Genomic DNA, 15,376 nt, shown 5'->3' with positions numbered 1-15,376 from the left:
CTTGGGAAGACCCATAATGTAATCTGAATGCAGATATTTTAGCCAAGAAACCCAAGTGACTACGATATAATACAAACTGTCCTGGCTAGCTTTTAGCAGCCCAAATTGTGCATCTACAGACTTTGTTGCTTCTTTGGGAGACATGTTTATTTTCTCTGTATAGAATTAAGCTGGATGTTCCTTACCTAGAAACAGTTGCTTATTCTTGTAGAGATGTACGTGCCTTTATGTGCAGGAAGGGGAAGCTGTGAGGAAAAGAAAAGCAGGAGGGACATGTAAACAAGATCTTCACCTCCCCCTGGAATAGTCTTTTAAAAGTTGGGCTCGGTTTGGTGCACGCCGGTTGTTTAATCTCCTGTACATGGAACATGTGGTTAAGTGCTTGGGCTCTGGGTCTGGGATTAGACCACCTTCATCTGAATCCCCTCTCCCATTTATAGGGCTGTGTTGCCTTCAACAAATTACCTAACTTCTCTGTTCTTCATTTTCTTTATTTTAAAATGGGAGGGATGACAGTTGTTACTCTATAAAGTCGTTGAGATGATTGAAAGAAGTGTGTGGAGGGTTTAGCACAATGCTTGGCATATAGTAATGACACAGTACATTTTCGAATAATCAAGGAAATGCTGACATTGGGCCGTCAATGATATCATTGGCTAGTAGGAACCAGCAGATGAGGCCACACTCCTATGAGTAGGTTGGAGGTCTCTTTAGGTGTATAATTCCCACTGCTACTCAACCCAAGAATCTGTGGGTTACAGGGGTAGATGATGGAACGAGGAACCAAGAACAGACAATGTGAGAAATGTGCCAGAAATGAGTGAGACAGAAATATTTGCAATGAAGTCCCAGATCTCCTGGAAGAACTAGAGAAACTGTGTCTGAAATTAAAGGGGAGGTCACTGAGACGCCAGAAGCAAGACTCTGAAAACCAGAAGAGAGAAAGTCTGGTCCAGCTCTGGGTGAGGGAGACATTGAGGATGACAAGCAACTCAACGTATGAGACAGAGGAGGGCTGGGGTCTACCCTCATCTCGGGGGACTTGCTCACCGCTTGTGAGGAACACACTGAATGGGTTACTGTTTCCATCAGCATCGCTGCGTAACAACTCCCGCCTGCCTCACACACAAATTTAGCGGCAGAAAAACAGCGATTGTATTATGCTCATGGCATCTGTGGGTCAGGAATTTGGACAGAGCATAGCAGGGATGGCTTGTTTCTGCTCTCTGATGTCTGGGGCCTCATCTAGGCATTTGGAATCATGTGGCGGTATCTTCACAGTTGATGCTGGATGTGGCTGCGACCTCACTAGGGCTGACCGCTGGAAAAAGTACAAGTGACCTCCCCATGTGGTATCTCTGCAGGGGAGAGCTGGCACTTCCTCCTCTTAGTGGCCGAGTTCCAAAAGTGAGTATCCCAAGAGGACCAGACAGAGACTTAATCACTTTCTATAATCTAATCTTAGAAGTCACATGGTGTCACTTCTTCCAAAGACACAAACCCACTCAGCTTCTAGTGAAGGAAACGTAGATTCCACTTCTCCATGGGAGGAGTGTCAAAGTCACGTTGTAAAGGAGAACAGGTGGGATGGGAGTTATCGTTTTGGTCATCTTTGGAAAATAAATTCTGCCATATGTGGATGGCACTACTGAACTGCTCTTCTTGCCTGCGTTTGGGGGAGTTCTTTGTACACCCTCTACACCTGAGACTCCAAAGCTAAACGAGCAAAGTCTTGCTCCATGTGGGAGTCCACTAGGACAGAATTTCTTGAAAAGTTCAGATTAGGAAAGAGTGGCTGTATGATGTGTTATCACCTGGAAGGAAAAATCTCTTCCAACCCAGTGAGCGGAAGAATACAGACAAAACATGATTTTGGAAAAGCCAGAAGCAATAGAAACATATTCTGCTTGGAGACCCAGTGGAGATCAATGGCAGGATGAAGAACAGGGAGAAAGAGCAGACCGATGAAGACCATAAAAGGAAAAATATTTTCTGTGAAATAGAAATAAACCTCAGATGGGGCACTTGGCTGGCTCAGTCAGTAAAGCATGCAACTCTTGATCTCAAAGTTCTGAGTTCAAGCCCCATGTTGGGTGTAGAGATTACTTAAAAACAAAATACTTTAAAAATAAATAAATAAAACTTGGACAGAATTAGCCAATCTTAACTTATAAGGAGTAGGTAGCAAACTGTTGGCAATTGGGAGGCGGGAGCATTAACTGAGAGAAATTATTTGTTGTTAATATGTATTCTGTCACATTCAGGAATGAGAGCTCAAATGGGGACCATACTTCTAAGAGATGGTGATATCTTAGAACTACTTAGTACTTTACTATTATTACTTCTTATAAATTTATTGTAACAGGTATACTACATTCTCTTCTTATTATATTATGTTTTTTTAATGCTGTATCTTTTATTTATTATGTTAAGTATCCAGTATCCTAATTTGCATTATCTCTGAATCTAGGTTATACTTTCTGGAGTCTGTCAAACTATTTAGTCATCACTACCTGGAACATTTTAGCACCAGGTGGCAGCAAAATCTGAAAGCTGAGATAAAATTCTTGGCAGGAAAGTAAACACCTAATTAAGAATTTACGTCAAACCTCAGGATCGTAAATCAGGAGTAGCAAATGCATTACTTCCCAGCTCCCCTTGTCTCCATTTAGATTACCCCCCCCATTTTAGTGAGTGATTATCCAAACTGCGGATATACCCTATCCCCGGCCCCCATACGCTCGCATACACCCCTGCACACACAGAGAACAGCCAGCCAGCCAAGTATACCATGCGGGAAGGGCGAGCACTAGCGTAGCCCAGAGCACAGGGAGCCCGAGGAATAAACCAAACTGGCATCTGTTCGGGAAACCCAGGGTCTAAAACAACAGAGACCAAGTTCAAATACCAGTTTCCAAAGGGCCAGAAGCAGACCCAAAGTCAGGGACCTGAATGAGACAAAGAAGAAATACAAAGCAAAAGCAAGTATGAAGCGTGAACAGAAGCTCCCCTTTAGAGGTCAGATGCTTGGTTATTTTGAGCTGGACTAAAGAGACAGAGAGGAAACCAGAGCCATGCTCTCTTCTTGAAGGTATCCAGGGGTTGACTACATCACCTCGATAAGATGCTCCAGCTCTCTGGGCCGGCCAAAGAACAGAATTCTGGGACCCTTTTCTGGTTTTACCTTGTACTTGATGGGTGATCCAAACTGGTCGTTTCCAAGCTTGAGGTGACTCACTCATTAGACGAGAGTTGGTACATATCTAATCTTGCCAGGAGAGATGGTAGTGATTTGGAATGGCAGTTCCGAGTTGCTCTTATTTAAGAAGCACTGTCTTTGTCACTTCAGATTTGATCTGGCTGGGGCTTGGTACTTAAGCTGTCAAACCGGATAGAGGTGCATACATTTTAAGTCAAATACAAAATCATTTTAAAGTCCATTAAACAGATAATTCAAAATTGCCAAGCAACTTTTTTTCAGAGGCTCCCTTAATCATGATGAAGTTCCAAATCGTATTTTTCAATAATTACATTTTGCAAGCATTTTTTAAAAGCAGGTGTCAGAGCTTTCAGGCATTTTCAATTCTTCTTCTTAGTTGTTGCAAAGGCCCACAGTTCAGGCCTTGGAGCATGTATCCAACTCTCAGATGAGACACCATCATTTGAAGAATCGCCATAAGGTTTGGAAGGGAATATTTTATAATCTTTCTTTATTCCAGAAGATTTCCATACAACTCCATGTTTCACTGTATGGCTATAAAAATGGGTTTTCATGTCATATGTCTAAAGGAAAAACAACAATATTTGTTCCATAGAACATTTCAGAAGGTGTTTGAACAGGTGGGAGGATTGCAGCTTTTGCTCTTAGGAAGAAAAGACCTATTCTGGTCAGTAGTTGCCTCTTGAGAAGTAGTTATGTTTATTTCTGGCCTTACAAACCAAGAGGCAGACTGTCTTCACAGAGCAGGTGTTTTTGGACAGCTAGCAGCAAGATGAAATCAAAGTACCTCATGGTGAAGAGTTGCCAGGTGCCCAGAGAGCCCCCAAAGGGGCCATACTCCTGGTGTGATCTCCATGTTTCAGAGACTGACTACACCTTTGGGACCTGATTTAGCAATATGGTGAGAGTGGATCTCTTCCTCTCTCTCTCTATCACTCTCTCAAAGGGACACCTACTTACAAGCTCTGGTGTATAAACCAGAAAGCTCCTTTATTTATTTATTTATTTGTATTTTTTATTTTAGGGAGCCCATTTACTAACTTATATCTAGGGGCTAATATATTCTTCATCTATAGACAGATCTACACAGAAAACCAAATTATTACCAAAAGTCTGCTGCACATAAGCATAGACGCAGAACTAGGGGAATTAGCACAGGATTCAAGGGTTCAATAACATTTGCTTTGACGTAGCCCAATGAACTTATCTCCATAAGGAGCAAGACAGATTAAATCCCGCACTTGTTCCTTTATCTGGACTTGATCTAATAGCTTTCCTAGTTCTCACATTTTATATTCAATTTCAACTTAATTTCCATTTTCTTCTGGTGCAAATGGAAGCATAACAGGAACTCAAAAGGGTCAGACAAAGCACCACAGTAGAGAACTGTGGCTCAAGATATATGAGGAAGAAAGAGTGCCCTTAACCACTCTGCATGACTTCAAATCTCTAGACTCAGATAAATTCTGTCCCATAATGTACAAGAAACACAGATACTGTTTGTCATCCTCTGGGACATTTTGAGCCATCACAGAAATGAGAAGAGATGCTTATGCACTAGAAACATGTACCTGTTATACATTTCTAAGTTGAGAAATGATTTAAGCCTGAAAAGAAAGGGCAAGTAAGTAAGTCTAATGTAAACCTCTGGAAAAGTTTAGGCAGATTATTGAGCATTGCAAAGAATGAAGTGATCCCTAGGAAGCAACATGAATTCACTACACATGAATTGCCATTCATCCGGTTCATCCTTTATTTTCTAGGCTGGGTTATTAGCAGGCATATTTGTTTATTGGTTTATCAGATATAAATGTACATCATATTTAAATCAATGAAAACAAATCCAAATTTAAATTGTAAAATCAACTGGATGGCATTTAATTTTCTTTCTACTTTCCAAATCAGTTAATGTAGTAGCAATTATTTGTTCATGAGAAGTCTTTTTTTTTTCTTTTAAGATTTTGTATTTATTTATGAGAGAGAGAGAAAGAAAGAGCACAGAGGGAGGAGCAGAGGGAGAGGGACAAGCAGACTCCACGCAGGGTGCAGAGCCCCACTCAGCGCTCGATCTCGCAACCTAGAGATCATGCCCCCAGCTGAAATCAAGAGTCTGACACCCAACTGCCTAAGCCACACAGGTGCCCCTCGTGAGAAGTCGTAGTAAAACTCTGTAGTGAGTCCACCTTGACCATGTACCCACTCTGCCTCCTAGAGTCACGTCAGAGGCAACATTTGAGTTCTAACATGATTGCTTCTACCTCCGAATTCCTCTTTCAGAATTCCCTTCTGAAGTTTACTTTCTGTCTTCCCAGGTAGGAAGTCATTCCCCTTTAAAGAATGGTTTTTTAACTTTTTCAGAAATGGTCTAGTCTATTGGAAACAAAAAAGGATGGACTTTGATCACCTAGTCAATTAGATGAGGGGGCAGGGAAGTGAAGAAGGTAAAGAGGGAGGGTATACACAGAAACCAAGGGAATTGATTAAGCTGGGGGTCTTGTAAATTGGACCTGAAAGCAATCTTTAGACAGGAATTTTTTAATAGAAGAAAATGTCCTTAGTACTTTCAAATTCTTAAAGATCATCCTGCTTTCAATGTTTAAAAATGCATGTTTAAAATGATAAGGGAGGGGCGCCTGGGTGGCACAGCGGTTAAGCGTCTGCCTTCAGCTCAGGGCGTGATCCTGGCGTTATGGGATCGAGCCCCACATCAGGCTCCTCTGCTGTGAGCCTGCTTCTTCCTCTCCCACTCCTCCTGCTTGTGTTCCCTCTCTCACTGGCTGCCTCTATCTCTGTCGAATAAATAAATAAAATCTTTAAAAAAAAATAAAATAAAATAAAAATAAAATGATAAGGGAGATTGAATATAGGATGACTATAGACTTTTCTATACTTTCCTTTTTTTCTGATACAGCGTTGTAACCTGAGCATTACAGATATCTTTTAGTAACAGAACAGATTTCATTCCACTTCAAATGTATTTTTATATGTACGATTTTTTAAATTGGATAACAGATTTTATCTTCAAAGCTCTCATAGGCTATAAATCTTAGTTCTTTTATTTAAACTTAAATAGAATTTTTAAAACACATAGGAAAAAAATTTAGATAGTTTTAAGTTTGTATCTCTGCTTAAATTCTTTTGAAAACAAAATTCAAAGTTCAACTCTAAATGCAAAAATTTTCAGTTACCCATAGATTCACATTATATTCATAACAATGATACACATGACTTTACCCAAATTTTGAAAGTTAGGAGATCAGCAGTGTCAGAAAGTAACTCCTGCAATGTTACTTTCCCAATGTGCCTTATCTATGCAAATTTTCCCAGGGGACATTTCAAATAATTGTCACTAGAAGTTAATTGAATAAGAAATTTTTTAAAATAAGAAATCACGTTTCTTTATAATTTAACCTTATCCAGGAAGGATTAAAAATGACTTACAAAACTATATATAATTCAACGAGAGTTTTTAAAAGCAAGGGAAGGATTAAAAAGAAAATGAACTTGGGGAAAGTAAGCCAGGACTAAAGTGAGTTTTCACGGGGCGCCTGGCTAACTCAGTTGGTAGAACATGTGACTTTTGATCTCAAGGTTGTGAGTTCAAGCCCCACATTGGGTGTGAAATCTATTTAAAAAGTAAAATAAAAATAAAGTGAGTTTTCACATTCATGCTTTGAAGTCCTGTATACTTGCTAAATTTGACTTAGGCTTTCTAACAGCCAATGAAAAGAAAGAAACAATCAGTTCCAAGGTTCATAAAGTAAAAAAAAAAAAAAAAAAAAAGTCTACTTAGAGAGGGGCAACATTCTACGTTCTAATCCCTGAGGGTGGAGGAGCTTAATGAGCAGTTAACCTAAAATATTTCCTGGTGATAAATGGAGCTGGTTACAAGTAGAATTACATAATCTACCAGGAGTACTTGAAATACGATTCAGACCATGTCACTCCTCTGCTCCGAAAAGTTTAGGAGCTCGCCATTACCTATCAATTAACTATTAACTTCTTGATCTGATATTTTGGGGGCGCCATCCTCAAAATCAAATGAGCTTCAGGCTAGCTCCCTGAAGGCAGACAGCATTTCTTATTCAATACTGTGTTATCGGCATGGTCACAGGCCTTTGTGACAGAGTGGGTATTAACAGAGGCTCAAAGACAATATACAGAGGAACTCCCAATCAGGCAAGAAAGTTGGTGGAAACCTCTCTAGTCCTCATCTCTGTTCTTGAAAGGCCTTCCCTGCCAGCTCTACCTGTTGAATGCTGACCAACATCTTCAAAGTCGATAATAATAATAATAATAATAATAATAATAATTATATCCATCACCCACAATAGCCACACTATTATAACTCTATACACTTATTATTTTATATATAATCATATATACTTATTATATTATATGCTTATTCTTAGACACTATAGTAACATTACTTTGCATTTGTATAGTGCTCTAGGAAGTGCAGACACAACAATTTTAAACTGTCCTCACAACCAGCTTGCTTTGTGGTCCAAGTAGGGATCACAATCCCTCCTCTACAATGCTGAAACCAAATCCTGTAGATGTGCATCTTTATTGAGTAGTATATGCCATTTCCTCCCAATTTCTACAGTGAGATGTGGTCTCTTCCTTTCCTTCAGATCCTGGGGGAGTTCTTGTTTGCACATCTCTTGTGACACTTCATAGTAACCCCGTATATTGTATATAGCGCATTACAGTTTATAAAACACTTTCTCATGCTAAATTCCTGTTTCTTTCTCATTCTCACAACAATTTCACTTAAAGAAAAATAATCATCTCCTGATCTTAAAGCCCCTGCTGCTCACTCCACACTTCCTAAAAATGTAAAAAGTGAAAGCTGTTCAGTAGATTACACCAGCCATCACCACCACCATACTCACTTCCCCACCCTCCAAGAACAATTCAAACTATCACTTTTAGATCCCTCCTCTCTGCCACGTGCTGGGATGCTTTTCTATAGAAAATACTGCTTCAATTTATCTTTCCTTTGCCTTTAGATTGTTAAATTTAATTCCCTTCCTCCCAGCCCCCACCAAAACAAAAAATAAAAAACAAAAAACCCAGCCAAGATCTAGAAATAAAATATATACTTTCCTTCTCTGTGGACACTTTGACTAATGAGGAAAAAGAAAAAGGCTGGAGAAGCTAAGAAGGAATTGACACTCTTTCTGAAACTCTGTTGCACTGACTGATTTAGGGACCAATTTTGGCTGGAGTTCAGCAGGATGGGATGACACATAGGTTAGATAAGAGCTGCCAGTTAGAGGAATTTCTGATGAAGACCTCATCAGGTAGGAAAAGACTCCAGGAGAGGTATTTTGGCTAGGAGGCTTTTCATTCCTCACCATGGCTCAGAGTGACAGATCAAGACAGAAGGTGGCTGGGGAACAGAACCAAGATGGAGGCCACTACCTGAAATCTCCTGGTCTGAATACAGGAAAATCCCTGTAACAAGATGTAGTATTACACAATTCCAAGAGGCACACTTCACATGGAATACAATGGACATAGTGCCCTTAGAGTTGTGCAACATGGGGTCCGTCCCTTGGTGTCTGGCTCTTTCTTCCATTCCACTGAGTGCCATAAGGGATACCCATGTTGGAGACCCTCAAGAGAATTGGGAACTCTCATGCTTTTATAACTCATTTGATGATTTGGCACTTGGTGCTGTGATTTCAGCTCATTTTATGGCTTCCTATAACTCCCTATCAAAGATGTGGGGGTGCAGGGAGCATAATGGGGTTCTCTAGACATGCTGAGTAGGGACATGAAGGCCAGCATCATGCCCAATGTGTAATTCCTCCCACAGCAAAACTCAGACTCCTTGTGGCAAAGCTTTCCCTGGAAAAAAGGTCCATTTTACCCAAACTGTGTGGCTTCCATTGTTTTATCTATGTTTTCCTGGGGGAGAGCATCACCTCTTGAGTTAGTGAATTTGAAATTATTCCAATTCATATATAGAGCCTGGTGAGTATTTTCTACCCCTTTAGGTCTGTGTCTCTTAAAACGGACTGCACTTTAGAATTAAATGCCTGGTTTCTGCTTAGGAACAATTAAATCAGGATCTCTGAAGGTGGAACCCAGACGACTATCTATTTTTAAAGGTCTCCAGGTGGCTTTGTTGTGCCATCAGGGTTGGGAATCTATGCATCAGGTGGTTTCTTTTTCTTTTTTTTAAGATTTTCTTTATTTGAGAGAGAGAAAGGTACTTTGCACACATGTGAGCAAGCCAGCAGAGGGGGAGGAGCTGAGGGGGAGGGAGAGAGACAAGCAGACTCCACGCTGAGTGTGGAGCCTGCTGCAGGGCTCTATCTCACGACCCTGAGATCACCGCCTGAGCTGAAATGAAGAGTCAGACCCTCCACTGACTGAGCCACCCAGGCACCCCACATCAGGTGGTTTTCTTATTTTTCCTCTGACCTCACCCTCACTGACAAACTGAGCCTCAGAAGGTGTGCCCAGCTGGGGAAACTCAGTTGTGAAACTAGAAAAGAAACCAATGGGATTGCAAAGCCAATGACACAAATGACATCATCTAGAACAAGTATTTATCCAGCGCTACATTCCAGGCCACCAACTGTGAGCACGCCATAAATAACACAAGGCCCCTGCCCTCAATACCTTGTGCTCTAGTTGGAAAGACAGACATGTGAACAACTCTATGGCAGAGCAAAATTAAACGAAGATACTGTAGGAGCACAGGCTGGGGAAAGAAGGGAAGGGTTTGCGGGAGAGAAAGGATCTGGGATGGATCTTCGGGGAGGAGTAAAATTTTGATCAACAGAAAGGAGGCAGAAAGCATTCCACGGTGGGGGGGGGACAGCTTCAGCAAAGACACAGAAACAAGAAAGTGGATGAGATATTAGGGAATTACAGGAACCTGGTAGAGCGTCAGAAAATGGTGGGCTAGGTGGCTGGAAATTTAAACTTTGGAAGGCCTCAGAAGCCCCCAGGAGGAACTGGTAGGGGTGTATGAATCTGCTATGATGTGTGTCTTAGATGGAGAGACCACAACATGGGTTCAAAAATAGTGCCATGACCAGATCTGAAACAAATAGGAACATGGTCAACATGAATTTTGGTAAATACATCTGAGGTAAGTTAGTCATCGCCCTTAGGCAACCTTCTGTCTGCTTACCTGACCCCACTACTCTGGAAACCTGAATATACCTCTGTTGCCTTCTTTGTGTCACTTACATTGTTCTTTCCGTTCAGAATGCATTTTCCTCCCTTCGTCGTTAATTTCTATGTATTGACCAAACTCTGAAGTCATCGTCTCTGTGCTTCTTTCTATAGCACTTTTTAAGGATAGCTAACAAGAGTGCTTGTCAATTATATTTATTGACATGTCTGTCTTTCCTTCCAGACTATGAGCCCCTAGAAGACAAGAACGGAATTTTAAACCCTCAATCACCAGGACTAGGCATAGTAGCTGGCTTGTTGGCCCTATAGATTGACTGAAAAAATGAATGGAAAAGCACTAAACCACGTGTTGGAAAGATTTAAACTTAGCAATCACGGGAGCACCAGGGAGGCTCAGTCAGTTAAGCACCGGACTCTTGGTTTCTGCCTAGGTCATGACCACAGAGTTGTGAGGTCGAGCCCTGCGTCCAGCCCTCTGTCAAGCCCCACACCTACTCACGCTCAGCGGGGAGTCTTCTTGAGATTCTCTCCTTCCCCTTCCCACTCTCCCTCCCCCTCTGTCCTCCCCACTCTTTAAGCATGTGCCCCTCTCTCCCTAAATGAATAAAGAAAGAAAATCTTAGCAATCATGTCCTTTAAGGTTGAAGTACAGGGATTCAGGAAATTTTTTCCATGTTTAAAAAACCATACACTCAGGTTTTAAACATTTCTCTTCCAAAGTGTTCACTTATGCAAGCAAAATGAGTTGCTGAACCCATCAATTTATTTCCATGGGGGAAGCAAAATTTCTTTCTTTGGAAATAATCTGTCAAAGAAATATTAAAGTTAATGTGTCTTTGGCTAGAGGAAATACAAATACCACTCAAAAGCCCCTGCAATCCATCGAGGCCTACAGAAGGGAAAAAATCCCCTAAGGGCTATGACAATGGTATTTGGGGGCTTGCTGGGTAGAGAAGAGGGAGGGTGGGACTCTTCGTGAATTTTGTTGATTTCCAATTCCTTAAATGTATTTCACTAGTTGGGGGATTAAAAGGTTTACTGGGGAGAGTGTCAGTTGTCAAAGGATTGAAGACAGATTCTATAATCCTGTAAAAGAGAGCTCCGGCAGCTTCTCCAACAGGAATCTAGAAATATTTGGTATCTTGGAAATCATTTTGCCCTATTGTTAAATTCTCTTAGTTCTTCTATGACGACCCTGCTGCGCCTGGAAGAAATGGCAACTTCCGTGAACTTAACTCATGTTGCTCTCATGCTCTCTTTGCAAGGCACTCTTTCTCCTGGCGGTCTATCAGGTTTAGCCTCACGTGCTTTGCTGCTGTGTTGTTAGGGGCACACATTAAGGATTGTTATGTCTTCTTGGAAAATTAACCTCTTTATCATGATGTAATGTGCCCCTCTTTATTGCTACTAATTTTCCTTGTCCTGAAATCTGCTTTGTCCAAAATTAATACAGCCATTTCTGCTTTCTTTTGATTAATGTTAGCATGGTCTATCTTTCTCCATCCCTTTACTTTTAACCTTTCTGTGTCTTTATTTTTAAGATGGGTTTTGTGTAGAAAACATATACTTGGGTCTTGTTTTTTGTTCGCATTGATAATCACGCTGACCAAAAAAATGGTGTAGCCAGAGCATTCACGTTAAAGTGGTTACTGATACAGTCGGTTTAACACATACTATGTTTGTAACTATTTTCTATTTATTGCACTTATTTCTCCCCACCCCCTTTTTGCCTTCTCTAGTATATCAATTCTACTTCTTTTTAGATTTTTTTAGTGATTATGCTAGAGTTTATAGAGTTTCATTTTTTTTTTAAGTTTTATTTTTTAAAGTAATCTCTATGGCCCCACATGGGGCTTGAACGCATGGTCACACGTGGGTCTCGAACTCACGACCCTGAGGTCAAGAGGCACACGCTCTTCCAACTGAGCCAGCCAGGCACCCCTAAGTATACCTTCAAATAACACTATGCACTTTATGTGTAGTGCAGCCAGCTTCCAACGGGCCTTTTCCCAACTCCTCCCTCCTATCCCTTAAGTTAGTGCCACCATTTATTTTACCTAATACATTATTACTTTTACTTTGAACTATTAGCTCAATGAAGAATAAGAAAACTAAAAGATTTTATTTTAATTTCACTTATTCCTTCTCCTGGCTCTTCTTTCTTTATGTAGATCCAAATTTAAGATCTATATCTTTCTCCTTCACGCTGAAGAACTTCTTTTAACATTTCTTGCAGAGCGGATCTACTGGAACTGAATTCCCTCTTTTTTTTTTTTTTGATGGGGGGGATCTGAGAAAGTATTTTTTCTTCACTTGTAAAGGATAATTTTGCTGAATAGCGAATTCTAGGTTTGTGCTTTATTGGTTCTTTCTTTTTCTCCAACATTTTAAATATTTCTCTCTACTCTTTTCTTGCTTGCATGGTTTTTGATGAGAATTCTGATGTAATTCTTATCCTTGGTCCTTGTGTGAAGCAGACTAACAGCATCTTGTACAAATCCTCCATGATGCCTGTCCTGTGCCCTGAAACCTTCTGGAGTACAATCTCCCCACCCCCCAACATATTCTTTCTTTTTGTTTAACCACAGCCTGGAGATAGGACTTTAACACACACCTATTCTTTTTATTTATTTATTGATTGATTGATTGATTGATTGATTGATTGATTGCAATTGGAGAGAGGGGCAGAAGGAGATGGAGAGAGAGAATCTCGAGCAGATTCCACACTGAGCGCAGAGCCCAACTCAGGGCTTGATCCCATGACCCTGAGATCATGACCTGAGCCGGAATCAACAGTTGGCTGCTCAACGGCCTGAGCCACCCAGATGTCCTGGACACACTTATTCTTATACGTCCACCCCTTGGGTAGTTTCCAACAGTACTCGACTCCCAGCCTGTAGGGCTCTGCAAGGTTTGAAGGGAGGTGGAGTTGTAGAGATATAGTTGTCTTGTGGGCACCCAATCAGGCTTCTGTTTTAAGTCCCTTTAATAAAGCATTTTTCATGACGCTGGACTTGGCCTTTTTCTTTTGTCTTAGGCTCCTTCTGCCTTTGGAGGTCATTTTGCATATACCTCCCCTTCACAGAATATCACAGAATAGTTTTCTACAGGCCACGTGTTTTTTTCTCTCTGGCTTCTTTCAAGATTTTTTCATTATCTTTTTTTTTTTTTTTTCCGAGTTTGACCATGATATACCTAGGTATAGATTTTTTTTGGCATTTATTTTGTTTGGTTTTCTCTGAGCTTCCTGCATCTGTGGTTTGGTGTCTGTCATTAATTTTGGTTATTACTTCAAATATCTCTTCTGCTTCATCCTCTTTCTCTTTTTCTTCTGGTATTTCAACTAGCGTATGTTACATCTTTTGAAATTGCCCCACAGATTTATCCTTTTTTTTTTTTTCTGTTTTTTTCTTTGCATTTCAGTTTGGGAAGTTTCTATTGATGTATCTTCATACTCACTGATTCTTTCCTTGGGACCATGTCCAGTCTACTGACAAGCCCATCAACGGCATTCATCATCTTCATTGCAGTGTTTTTTATTCCTGGCATTTTCTTTTGATTCTTTCTTAGAGTTTCCATCTCTCTGGTTACATTACCCATCTGTTCTTGCATGTTGTCAGCTTTTTCCATTAAGCCCCTTGCCATATTAATCATACTTATTTTAAATTCCCTATCTGATCATTACAGAATCTGTGTCATATCTGAGTCTGGTTCTGATCCTTGCTTTGTCTCCATAGATTATGTTTCTCTCTTGCCAATGAATAGCCCTTGTAATTTTTTGATGAAAGCCAGACATGATGTATCAGGTAGTAGGAACTGAGGGGAATATGCTTTTACTGTGAAGTTTAGTGTTAATCTCCTAGGACTAAGCTATGTTTAATGTCTGCTGTACCAGTAGGTATCAGAGGCTTCAATTTTTTCTGGTATTTTTGTTTTTAAAATTTTCCTAAAAACTTCTTATATAGGTATTGCACCCTGCAGCTCTTTTAAACTATAATCCACTGATTATATTGGAGTGGTAGGGTGGTGGTAAGGTGTAGGGGAAAGGCAACATCCTATAATCCTATGATTAAGTTTCAGTCTTCTGATGGGCGTATGCCCTTGGGCTACGACTTTCACAAGTTTTTCTCAACCTTTCCCCTACCTCCCCCCTTAGGAGAGAAAGGAAGGTTAAGAGGGGAGAGTTAGGTAACTTCTCATCTCCACCCACCCCTCCATAAATCTCTGGCTAAATCTTTTCCTTTGCAGAGGTGGCCTTTGTTATGGAGAAGGCCCTGGGTGTGTTTCAAAATGGTTTATTTTCCCGTCCTCTGCCAGAAACATGAGGAGTTTTTTCTTGGCTTCGGAGCTTGGTGAGGTTCATAGAGGTAAAATCCATGGAAATGTGGGGTCCCCCCAAGGACTGCAGCCCCAGGAGTTTCTCACTGTCACGCAAGTCCACGCGTCACTACGTACAACGTGTCAGAGTTACGATTTAGATGTTCCTGCCAGCTTCAGATGTTCCAGAGGCTCTGTTTCAGGTAAGCTGATGTGGCTGTGATTCTCCGTAGTGACCTGTCTCTCCAGATTTTGGAGGGCAGTTTGCCCTGCAACCTCAATTCCTTGATGGGTCCAAGAAAAGTCACTGGTGCTTAAGTTTGTTCCGTTTTGTTCTTGTTGTAAGGATGGAAGTGATGACTTTCAAGTTCTTTACATGATGGAGCTGAAACTAGAAGCCCTCAGAAGTCTGTAAAAGCAAACTCAAATAGCACTGTCATTCATTCAATTTTTCACTTATAGGTACAAGGCATTGAACTGGAATCTATGGGTAGATACAGAGATAAGCAAAACATGGATCCTGCCCTCAGGGAGCTTACATTCTTTAAGAAAAAAATTTTTAATATGAATATAGTTGACACACAATGTTACATTAGCTTCAGGTGTACAAAACACAGTGATTCAACATCTCTGTAGATTATGCTCTGCTCACCACAGTGCAGCTACCATCTGTCACCA

The sequence above is a fragment of the Ursus americanus genome, chromosome 18, assembly GCF_024610735.1.
Source record: "Ursus americanus isolate L20-20 chromosome 18, mUrsAme1.1.p, whole genome shotgun sequence".
NCBI lineage: Eukaryota > Metazoa > Chordata > Mammalia > Carnivora > Ursidae > Ursus > Ursus americanus.
The sequence above is the reverse complement of the archived record's forward strand: the minus strand, read 5'-3'. Positions refer to the sequence as shown.